Genomic DNA, 12,345 nt, shown 5'->3' with positions numbered 1-12,345 from the left:
GACAGATGCGTGCATTGAAAGTAAATAGTTCTTCCTAAGGATAGATTCATCTGGTATCCTTTAATTAGCACAATACTTTTCAAGAAACGAGCGTAGATGTGAATTATTCAACTTTCATACAAAAAAGTTACGAACATCAGCGGAAAATTTTCTAACTTCACGCCGTTTTTCCATGTCAGTTAAAAGTTGTGTTGCGTATTCTTACAATGTTCTTTTGATCTGAGATGTTGAACCCATAATTCTACGATGAGAAAGTTATTTTTTATTTTCCCAATATTTATTTCTGCTACAAACTACTTTTTTGAGAGCAACCATGTTTTCATTTCAAGAGCCTCTCTGTTTCGTGGGAGCGAGCAAGCAAGCTGCGAACTCGTGTAACGCCGGGACACTTCGGTGGACTTCGAATATTCAACAATTTTTCGCATTCAAGTAATTCTTCGTAACGAGAGATTTTGGCAACACAGTAAATCCAAAAATGAAAATTAAAACCTACAGCCTGTTTTCCAGTCATTGACCAGGTCAGGGATGTAATGAATGAAACATATATACAGGCTGTTATTACAATGGGGTCCCCACTCCCAAGGTGATTTATTAATGAGTGATAAATTGTTTGAAATGATAATGGAGAGTGTTGCTGGAATGAAAGATGACAGGGAAAACCGGAGTACCCGGAGAAAAACCTGTCCCGCCTCCGCTTTGTCCAGCACAAATCTCACATGGAGTGACCGGGATTTGAACCACGGTATCCAGCGGTGAGAGGCCGATGCGCTGCCGTCTGAGCCTCGGAGGCTCTTAAATCCAGAAATAAAGAATCTAAATTATTCTTGAACCCTATTGGAAGACAGAACCCCAGGGTAAAAATATAAATGCAGTTAAGCCTATAGAAGAATTTGAGCCCGACTCCCGAACTAGCGACACGTGCCAAGGTCGATGGATGAAGAAAACCCGCGAAACGCCCGGGCAGAAGTAATTTATTTCGCCTGTTGCGAGTATGGCAAAAATATGAAATTAACACCGTAATAAATCGTAAGTCTGTCCGAAGTTATGGAACAAATTTCAGAAAAATGGGTCTATTGAATGCGGAATTAGCAGATTGTGCAATCAAGCTTCATGGTGTGAGTAGCGTCACCCCATAGGGTATAAAAGAAATCTCCCTTCGAACATTACACAGTCTCTGCCTGGTTACTGGAGCAGCGGAGCCCGCATCACTCGTCAGCCCAAAAGTGTGAAAATTTGGTCTCCAAAGAACTTATTACATGTTCGTGTCTATGGTTCAAATATACTGTTAGAATGGAAGATGATATAAATTTTCTGAGCTGCCGCTAATGGGAACTTTGAAGGTTTAGATATTTGGGTGAATAAGTAATTGAGTTTCTCTTTGTATTCAGTGTGTGCGTATAATATTTGTTAGAGTCTGGATGTGAGCTACAGTGTCTGGTTTCTTATCTGTTGGAACACCTGGACTTTTAAGTAGGGTGAAAGGAAGCAGCGGTCTTGTGAACGCAGTAGATGTGGTCATTTGAGCAGAGTGTTCGTCGCTTGCTAAACGTTTGAAAGTGCGTCGGAAAGTGTTGTGTAATTTAAGTTGTGTTTATGAGAAGATGATGGTAAATTTCGCCATGGAAGGCTAAATATACGAGGTCTGCGGGCCAGATGCAGCCAGAATCCAGGACGATGGCTACGATCACAGGTCTGTGAATATTTTTGTATCAATGTTGTAGTTAGATTATTGTTTGTCCCTAAAAATTTTCATTGATATTTCGTAATGCTCAGGCGAAGGTATTATATTTCAGGTCAGCGTGTGAAAATCTTTAGTGTTGTAAAATTCACGTCAAGACACTATAAAATGCGAAGTTTAAATTTTGTGTTAATATTCTTTGAGATATTGTCCGAATTAAGGAAATTTAGGAAGGTGCTAACGATAACGTAGTCGTGGCGAATGTCTTAATTTCGAATATCGTTTGAATTCAGAAAATGTTTGTCGAAATAATAATAATAATAATAATAATTATAATAATAATAATATTGTTTACCGCAGGATAAAATTTTCCTATGTTAAAAGTGTATTTAACAAGTATGTTCCACAAGGTTTGCGGGTGTCTAGAAAATTCCAGTGAAATCCGATAAAGTTATGTTTTATTCATGGGAAGTAAAATTTTGTGACATCGTGTTTGCCGATGATATGGAAAATCACGGTGTGGTGTTGTATTCTCGAGGTCCGAAAGTTGTAGTAACAGTAAAATATAAAGGTATATTTTTTATAAAAGTTGTTTGTCACGAGAGGATTGAGGTTTGAAAAAGTCTTGAAATATAAGAAAATTGATTGAGAGCGAAGAATTTATATATGTGGAGATAAGAGTTGTAGAAATGTTGAAGGCAGAGAAAGTCTGTATATTTCATATAATACCGCCATGAGAAGGCGATGAGAATGACTTTTTGAGACAGGCTATATTTGCCGAGGAAGAATTTTTGAGACAGGCTGTATATAAAATGCGAGATTTATATGGCTAGTATATTCCGCTAACAATCCGAAAGCTGAGACCTGGATAAGGTTGGTTCGAGATGATTATTATATGAGGCACAGTAAATATCAAGTAAGATCCCACGTGAAAAACGATTTATGGTGGAGAGTGTAAATCATGGTAGTAAAAGAAAAAAATTCAAGTGACTCGTTACATAAAGTCAGTATAATGAATATTAGAATAATATGACCTCAAGGATAGAAGAGCATTTTGAATACGCGGTTGGTGTTGTTTGACTGTAATGACAAGTTTCCAATCAGTAAAGTTCATAGATTACAAGGCGGTAATTTATCATTAAATCGGAAACATTTGTGGGATGAGATATTGGACGTTATTAAAGCAAGATGTTTGGCTGTGTAGATTCATTGGGTGTCGTTTCACTGGATAGTCATGGGATATGAATACTTGGAAAATGACGGTAGGTGATTTGAGGGCTTCACCCTAAAACTGCAGTGTGGATTTTTGCGATGGTGATGATTATTGTTGGGCGATAGTCAAGTAGTGTCAGACATGTGTTGGAGGTCATTATTCTTTTCTAAACTTCATTGAGCATGCCGAGATCGTGTTTGAGTTGTGGACTGTTCGCCACGCGTTATTTATATTTCAATTTCACGTTTTACTAACAAGATAGGGACTTGTTGCATTTTCCCGACTTGCGTTCTTTCTGTGGCAAGATTTGTTTCGTTGTGTGTTATTAGTTTCGACCAGATTTACAGCTAAAAATATCAGAGTTTGTTTGAAATTACGATTTCGCCTGATATGCTAGAGGAAGCGTATACGACCCAATTTCCGCTCTACGGTAGATTTAGGACGTCACATGTTATGCTAGGAGTATACTGATGATGAGACATCCTAGTTCACGCTCAACGATAGAATTAGGAAGGTATGTGTACATAGAGGTTAGTGTTATGGTGTGCAGACGTTAAGTAGGCCCGACGATAGGTCTGGGATGTCAGCTGTACATACTCAAGTCTTAGATTAGATGTTTTTGCGAAGTGACTTGATCGATGGTAGTGTCTGCAGTAGTATTAGCTCAGTGTTAGCTCAGTAATTTGATGCCAGGCTTGCGTGCAGTCCTTTACCAGCTGGAAGGTGTTTACCTAAGATTATGGAATCACTAATGGCGAGGATTGTCCAACATTAGGTACTGAGCTAGCGGAGATTGACTATTTACTGCAGTTCGCCATGCGAGTTTGAGTTCAATGAACTTCAGTATTTTACTTTATTTTACGGATTTAATTGTTTTGTCGTTCTTACGTCCGTTTTTGCTTTGGCAGTGTGCGTCCTGACACTCAGCGTACGTGTGTGAGACTTGAGTTACGAATGCGGTTTCGATTCGTCAACCGGTAATATATTTTATTTTCAATTTTTGTCGTTCTTTCATTTTTATACGTAGTTGAGTTTGGTCAATTGATAACTTTGTAGGTAGTGTGTTGGGACAAACAATAAGTAGATGGATCTGTGATGGTAGTCATTGTTAAATAGGCAAGAATTCTATAATGTTGTTTTATTTTACTATGCGGACTTGTAATTTTATTAAACGTAACGTAACCATTCACAACATGAAAGTCGGTTTTATAATAATATTTTTCAAGTGATTGACCACTTTTTAATTAACTTCAGTGTTTGGCATTTCTTCTAAATGCGTGATGAATAAGTGTTTCCTGCATTCGCAGTTTTGTTCCTTCAGAACGACGTAACGTAAGGTCCTCTCGGATCGTGCTGTTGTTGGTTCTTTCTGAACAGCTGTTTGGGTGATGCACGTTTTAGTATCGGGATTATTTTGTCACTTAAGGGTGTCATGAAATGACAAATACATGGTGGAATTTTGTTTCAATTGTGAATGCTGCTGTTAACTTGTAGTGAACACGATGATTTCCAATAATATTTCGCAACCTATCCAAAGCAACTGATAGTCAATTTGGTTCGATTAAGGGTCCATTCGGCGGGTGTTCCGTATCCGAAAGGGTATTCGACTGGTGGATAAACTTAATTAAGAGGAAATCAGGCGTTCTACTTGCTGAAGGTCAGATTTTCCACGGATCGTGTGGATTAATTCTCAGTTTTCGTTTGGATTAATAGGTGCCCGAATTTTCAGGTTTTCTTTTTCACTTTTTCAGTTTTGCTCTCCACTAATTTATGAGATTCCTACTTTCTCCGAAGAAAATTCTTCGATATTGTAAAAGAAAATATATATGCCATGCAATGTGACTGCGTTTGGAACATTTAATAATTAATAATTTATTTTTGGCCGAGGATTTATATATATTAAAAAATTGTGCCATTAAGAATTCAATAAAAGTTAATAAGCACATATTTGCTCCTCATTTCACGTAGTTAGGCTCTCTTCTGAACCCCATCGTTTGGTTAAGATCGTGACCGAAACATTCCCGCAACGACCCCAAGATTTAAGAGTTCAATATTGCTCTACTGTAGAAGCTGTGGCCGACCAACGATGGAATGGTAAGTCAAGGGTTCAATGTGAAATTGTTCTCGAATGCTGTTCGGTTTGAAATTTTTAATCGCATTTTACACTCTTGTCGTACACTTCACAGTACACTACATCACCGTCACGTGTGTAGTCACTATTGCCTGATATCCACAGTTCAATGTAAAAAGACCTAGAGCTCTTAACTTTAAGCAATTTTACATTTTAATTTGGTATCCACACTGCAACAGACGAAGAGCAAGTTAACAGATGAACGCACTTGTTTAAGCAAACCTTGGGAGGCTACTGTAAGGAGGTAGGAATGTCAGAAAGGAGGACATAGCTGTTGTGAAAATGATCATTATCTATACACCTGCATGTATTACGATACTGAAAGCATTTTCCTTGATCAGGGAAGGCTTCTCGTGTTGCCAAGGGATGTGCAACATATAGAGTTCATTAGATATTTAATTTCCGTTCAGAAATCTTAGATAACCGATCACACATAAGAGAAAATATATCTGTATATTCACTAACGTTCAAAATATGCATTTGCATAGGCGCATACGTATTTTTAAATAATCCGGGCCCTAGGAATGGTGAATTAACGTACGGGACAATCATTAGCGCAATTCCGTCACGAATTTTCAGCGTTCACTTTAATGCTTAGGCCAACATAATGGTTACCGAAGTGGTCCGGAGTTCAATACTTGCTGTATACATTAGCATCGTTATTTCACTGGCAGCTATAACAGTCAAGGAAAAGATGATAAGCTTAAACTAACACATTAATAATAATAATAATAATAATAATAATAATAATAATAATAATAATAATAATAATAATAATTTCGTGTGGCATCCAGCCGAGTGCAGCCCTTGTAAGGCAGACCCTCCGATGAGGGTGGGTGGCATCTGCCATATCTAGGTAACTGCGTGTTATTGTGGTGGAGGATAGTGTTATTTGTGGTATGTGAGTTGCAGGGATGTTGGGGACAGCACAAACACCCAGCCCCCGGGCCATTGGAATTAACCAATGAAGGTTACAATCACCGACCCGGCCGGGAATCGAACCCAGGACCCTCTGAACCGAAGGCCAGTACGCTGACCATTCAGCCAACGAGTCGGACAACTAACACATTTATCACCATGTAATGTATTTGCATTATTCCGTTACCTTTAAAACTCTTCGTCAAACTAATTATTCTTTTCATGATGGAAGGCCTCTCCAATACCTAACTACGGTGTCACTCGGAATACGGTCATTGTTCTGCGCCCCAAAGTAATTAAACACCTAATTGACTACCCTTCGAACAGCTGAGTGACCTTGACGAAATGCAAGACTATCTGTCTTTCCCCAAATTGCTGCATGGTTCGTATACAGGTACAAAGATTTCACGTGCTCGACAAAATAACCACTTATAACTCTGGGAATGTTTTTGTTATTATTGTTATTATTATTATTATTATTACTTTTCCAAAAAGAAACAGTTACCCCTCTTTAACTTAGGAATAGTAAACAAAAGTTTCTACCATTGTCTTCGACGGTGCTACACAATACTGTCTTTGACATGACTTACGGTTGGCGACATCGCATGGCACGGGTTCGATCTTTCAATCGTCTACGTTATAACCGCACGAAAATTACTTGATCCCGGCACACCAAATTAACGTGTCTTATTCTTTCAAACTACCAGCTTAACTGTTATAAGATATTCAACCACACTTTACAATGGCGTGAAATATTCAGACTGGTTACAAAAATTTGTTATTATTATTAGGCTACTAGCAAATGTACCCGTGCTTCGCTACGGTATTCTGCATTGTATACGGAGATCGAAGTAAATACAGTACGTGCAGTAAATTAGATTGTTTTAAAATTGCATGTCTCTTAGCGTTATCCGAGAAATAGCATGGAGATGTCCCCATACGTTGTTTCCAATGCAAAGTGTAGGTTGCGGAGTTGTGATGATAACGGCAGGCTCACTTGCCTACTGCCATTCACAATCGATTTGCGAAGTTTACATTATAACTGCAGGCGTCATTGCCTACTGCGCGGTCACAATCGATTTGACGAGTTTTCGTTACAATAGCAGGCCCTCTTTCCTACTTCCTGACAGATTACAGTTGAGGAGTTTTCATTAGAATGACAGGCAACTTCCCTACTATCAGTCAAAATTGAGTTGTGCAATTATTATAATGACAGGCCCTTTCTCCTACTGCCCGCCAGCTTACTGCTAGTCACACAGCGTTGGTGAGTTTCCATGAAAATAGCAGGCCACTATGCCTAATGCTAGTCACATTTGAGATGGGCCTTACAGCCAAATACAATCGGGCAGGGGAGTTTTTAACAAAGTTGCATGCTCCCTTGCCTTCTGCAAGTCAAATCGAGAAGTGAATTATTCATTATAATGGTAGGCCCTCCTTACTAATGCCACTTACACAGGAGTTGGAGAAGGACCCCATGCCTACTGCCAGTCAACGTCGGTGTGGGGAGTACTGATTACAATAGTAGACACACCCTTTCTCGATCGCTACAAATCGACATCAATGAATATATGTAGATCGACATGCGACAGAATATGCATGTTTACAATATTTCAGACCTTCATTTACAGATTAACTGCTGCTAAACGGTTCGTCATATCGACCAAGGATTGTACCATAAGATGCAGTATTCAGCAGCCTAAATGGCTGGTCCTATGATATTTTCTCGCATCTCATCTATTCATTGGTCAGAGTGAGTTAGAAACGTTGAATAGGGTGAAATTTGTGTGAGATTATCTTACATTGCTTATTTTTCGGATAATTATGTGACATAGCATTTGGCTCACATACGGCTACTGGTTGGGCCAATGTTCGTGTAGAGTTTGATGATTCTATACTTCCTGTAAGTGACTGAAAGTATGAATTATGCATGTAAAAGGCCTAATCGAGAAGTACGGACGAATCTAACGTATAAGGGATACAGATACGACAAAAAGTCATAAGACCAACGTTGAAGACCACTCCTCAATGAAACGGAGATTGTGCCATCCGTTATGTGATAGGACTTCCCGTTTATCCCACAAAATACCTTGAAACGAAGGTCTGCACCATCATCAACAATGCCTCCATATTTCGATATTCTTCGGGGATAAAAAGTGAAAAATTTAAAGATCTTGGATTTTTTCCGTCCGTTACAGACCAAAACGTATAATTTTGCCAACTTTCAATTTTCTTGCTTGTCTGGCAGATTATACCGCAATCTGGATTTTGGGTGAGAGGGGTAAGAAGTAGGATTTTCAGGAAACTAACCAAACCAAAACCAAACCAAACCCCCTGGCACTACAGCTCTTGAAGGGCCTTGGCCTACCAAGCGACCGCTGCTCAGCCGGAAGGCCTGCAGATTGCGAGGTGTCGTGTGGTCAGCACGACGAATCCTCTCGGCCGTTATTCTTGGCTTTTTAGACCGGGGTCGCTATCTCACCGTCAGATAGCTCCTCAATTCTAATCACGTAGGCTGAGTAGACCTCGAACCAGACCTCAGGTCCAGGTAAAAATCCCTGACCTGGCCGGGAATCGAACCCGGGGCCTCCGGGTAAGAGGCAGGCACGCTACCCCTACACCACGGGGATTTTGAGGAAACTACACCAAAAAAATGCAGATGGTCATTATTACCCCTCAAACGCGTAGGTGTACGAAAATTTCAACATAATAGTCACAGTCTTTACGATTTTATTTATATAGTATAACCGTTCAATAGCAAGTGAGTCAGCTGTTCAGCCATTGAAGGTTATGCTAAAGAAATGATTAACAGGAATTACTTGGAAATGCATCCAGTTCTATCAAATACCCGGAATAACTCGCCCATTCAAACAGGAAATTGGATGGATATAAGATGAGGAACGAAATTCATAAGCTCAGAACCCCGCGGTCACCGGACGCTTACAGTCACGAAATATTATTTTATATGTGGGCAGAAGTTAGTAAAATAAGTTTACATTCTCAACAGCATTAAGAAATAAGTCTACCACATGGTACTCAGGTCCAGCGATGACGCAGAGGAGGCCATGACTTGATACTACCGGTTAAATGATCAAGAAGGCGCTGTAGAGGATAGATCAATTACATATGTCATGAAGACAAAATGGCGAAGTGTTCCTTTGTGCACCTTTCCAATCGGATGGGATGAAGTTATCTTGGAATTCACTTTCTAACTGTCATAACAGATGGAAGAGAGGTTACAAGTCTGCGAGTTGAGACTAACATATGAAATGCAGACCAATATTATTAATATAAGAATTTCAATGAACAGTTGTTTCATGAACAATTTTATCGCATAAAAATTGAGATTGAAGGTTGAACTGATAGTAATTCGCACGCCTTTAAAGGGAACGTCTGCATTAGTAGGACTTAAAAGAAATATTAAAGGACGTTGTAAAAGATAATATTACTGTATCGAATAGCGATCTGAGATTCTAATACTGAATCAGGCGAGTCTTCTAGAATAATTGTGAGATATTGTAAAACGCCTGTGTCACTGTGTTAATTTTGTTTCCTACGTTTCAGGTCCATGGACTCAAAAATGTGTGAAGATTTTTCCAATGATGTAATGATGAAAGCGAATATGAGGGCTTAAACAACCCAATGTCCTAACAGGCCCGGAAGATTATGCCAAAAATGAGGGCCAAACTATGATCAATGGAGCGAAGGACTGAGAGCGGTGTCACATAATCTTCACCGATAAGTACCAAGATTTCATTTCTTTACCCTATCTTCTTGTAGTTGCAAAGCGGTAGAGTAGAGTGCATTTTAATTTCATGATGAAGTGGCATAAAATTAAAACAAATTGAGTGACCTAATGCGACTGTCACTAGGGTTCAATTATTTGTGATTACAGTTAAGTCTGATATTATAATATCGAGATCATCTGTCATACGCAAGATTTAGCTTGTAAATAGGTGTCTTACCGTGAGTTACCCGGAATTTTCTTCACGTTTACGGTGAATGTAAGAAGGCGTTTTCCTCATTAGTGAATCATATTAGTATTGCACAAATACTTCGTGAAGTGATGTAATTTAATATTCATTTGTATAAGCTCTTCTTGCGTAATAATACCATGTGCGTTCGGTGTGCAGTTGCGAATATTTTCGTGATATTAGTGTTGCGTTGATTGTGATACATTGGTGATGATAAAATTCTTCGGACAAATGCTTGTGAATTTCTTGTGTAAGTAAGTGTGAATATGTATGGTGTGCTTGAATATGGTGAATAATAAGAATGGGGTTGTCGGTAAAATATTTATGATGAATTAATGCTGTTATGGTAAAGTGGTTCGTTGAGAAACAGATAATGGGAGCGTGATAAATAATTTTTCAAGATTTCAATGAACTTACGATCAAGAAATGGACTTAAGCGCTCGTCATACAAATTAGGAACCCGAAATAGGCAAGCAGTTATGTCGTCATTATTCTCTACTGTGTAATATGTCCGAAGGTTAGGAGTAGGGATTGATGTAGGGTCATCGAGACATGATACGGTACTGATGCCGCTTAGTTGAAGGAATTGTCACTAATAAGAAGTCTTCAACATTTAATAAGCATAATATGTGTGTAGTAGAAGGTCATACCAATCAAATTATCGTCACCTGGTAGTAGGTTGTATTCTTGCGTAGTTGCTTATAGTATGTTTCTTGTAGATAGTGTGCCTTCAAGACTTTCCTTTCAGAAGGACATTGCCGGTGGAAGCAGATGCCGTTAATCATTTTCTTAGAACATTGATTATTTTAGTATCAGCTACAGTAGATATTGTGTTATTTTTGGTGGCTGATGTGAATTCCTGAGACATGCTGTTGTCTATTGAATTACGTCTTTGCGAGATCCAATTATTATGTATTTTTACACTGTATGATCGCACTTTATGGATAGTAATACCGGCAACTGGTCACTATTAGGGAACTCAAGTTGGTTAACAATTAGGCGATTTATGAGATAACGGATGAAGTGTAGGGCATTGAAGATGAAATCTTGGATAATTTATGATAAAAGCAAGTGAAGTGAATTTGATTTTAAAATTTTATTCCATTCTATTATTTATGACGGGTGGACGATTAGTAGCAAATAATGATGAATTGCCTTCAGCAAGGTCCGTATTCCTTTCCATCAAGTTTGTGTTTCAGTTCGATTAAGATTTTGATAATGATGGATTATAAATATTAGCCAACAAAAACTTTCATTTCGTTTATTCAACTATTATCCAATCATCCTATTATGTATTTATCATTGTATTAACTTAAATATTTGACTTCATTAAACTGAAAAAAAATCCTTCGAAGAAACTAACATTCATCTTATTATTTAAATGAGATACACTTAGCCTTGCATAGTCTATTGGATATTATTATTAACATCATAAGAATCTTGCGTCAGAATGTCAGTCGAACTGCATAAATACCTACTGAACGTCCATGCCCTGAGTGGAGACTGATGCGTCACCACTGACTCCGACCGAGGCTTATTACAACATTCACGAACCTTCAATATCCCCGGGCAATGGACGGTTACAATAGATAGATCAGGAATCTGCTCCACGGACAACAACCTTCGGGCTATGTTTGCTGGACTTAACCTGCAAAACCGACCGTTCATGATATCTCGCTTATTAATCCTCCTGTCGAAAAAAACGCATATGAGAAAACAAAATTCTAGAAATGGATTTCCATTAATTTTGGATGTGCATATTTTGAGGAAGTGCAAAATTATGGTTTCGGTTTCGGACAAACCCCCAGTAAATTTAGGTATTCAGAAATAATATTGGCCCCAAAAACCTGCTCTATGACAGGTTGATTCTAAATATCAAGTTTGGTAAAAATAGATTCAGTAGTTTTCTAGTTATAAGAACTCATAAAATCAAACAGACAAACAGACACCAAAGCTAAAATATATGCAGATGGTCGTTATTACACCTGAAACGGATACTGTACGGAAATTCTGCCAAAATAGTCAATGTACAGACACACGGTCGTTACGATTATATTTATATAGATGACAGATAAGCATGGGCACGTTCGTAAGTGCAAACCTTCATTTCGAGATTTACTGCTCCTAAACGGTAGGTCATATCAACAAACGGTTTGCACCCTCAGACGTCCCTTTTATCGCTCTGCATGTTTGGTTTTAAAACATTTTTTCTTACCGCCATATTTATGTGTTCGATTGAGTTACTATATTTGAATGGGGTGAAATTTGGGTACATTTTAAACATTTTACATTATTTTTCACATACTTATGTGGAAGCTAGAATCATGAAATTTAGTTCGCACATCGCCATTAGTCGTGTCAATGTGCGTGCCAAATTCGGTGACTATCTTCCCAATAAGTGTGTCAAACTATGCAAATACTTAAATAAGCACAA

The sequence above is a fragment of the Anabrus simplex genome, chromosome 2, assembly GCF_040414725.1.
Source record: "Anabrus simplex isolate iqAnaSimp1 chromosome 2, ASM4041472v1, whole genome shotgun sequence".
Taxonomy (NCBI): Eukaryota; Metazoa; Arthropoda; class Insecta; order Orthoptera; family Tettigoniidae; genus Anabrus; species Anabrus simplex.
Note: the sequence above shows the minus strand (reverse complement) of the source record.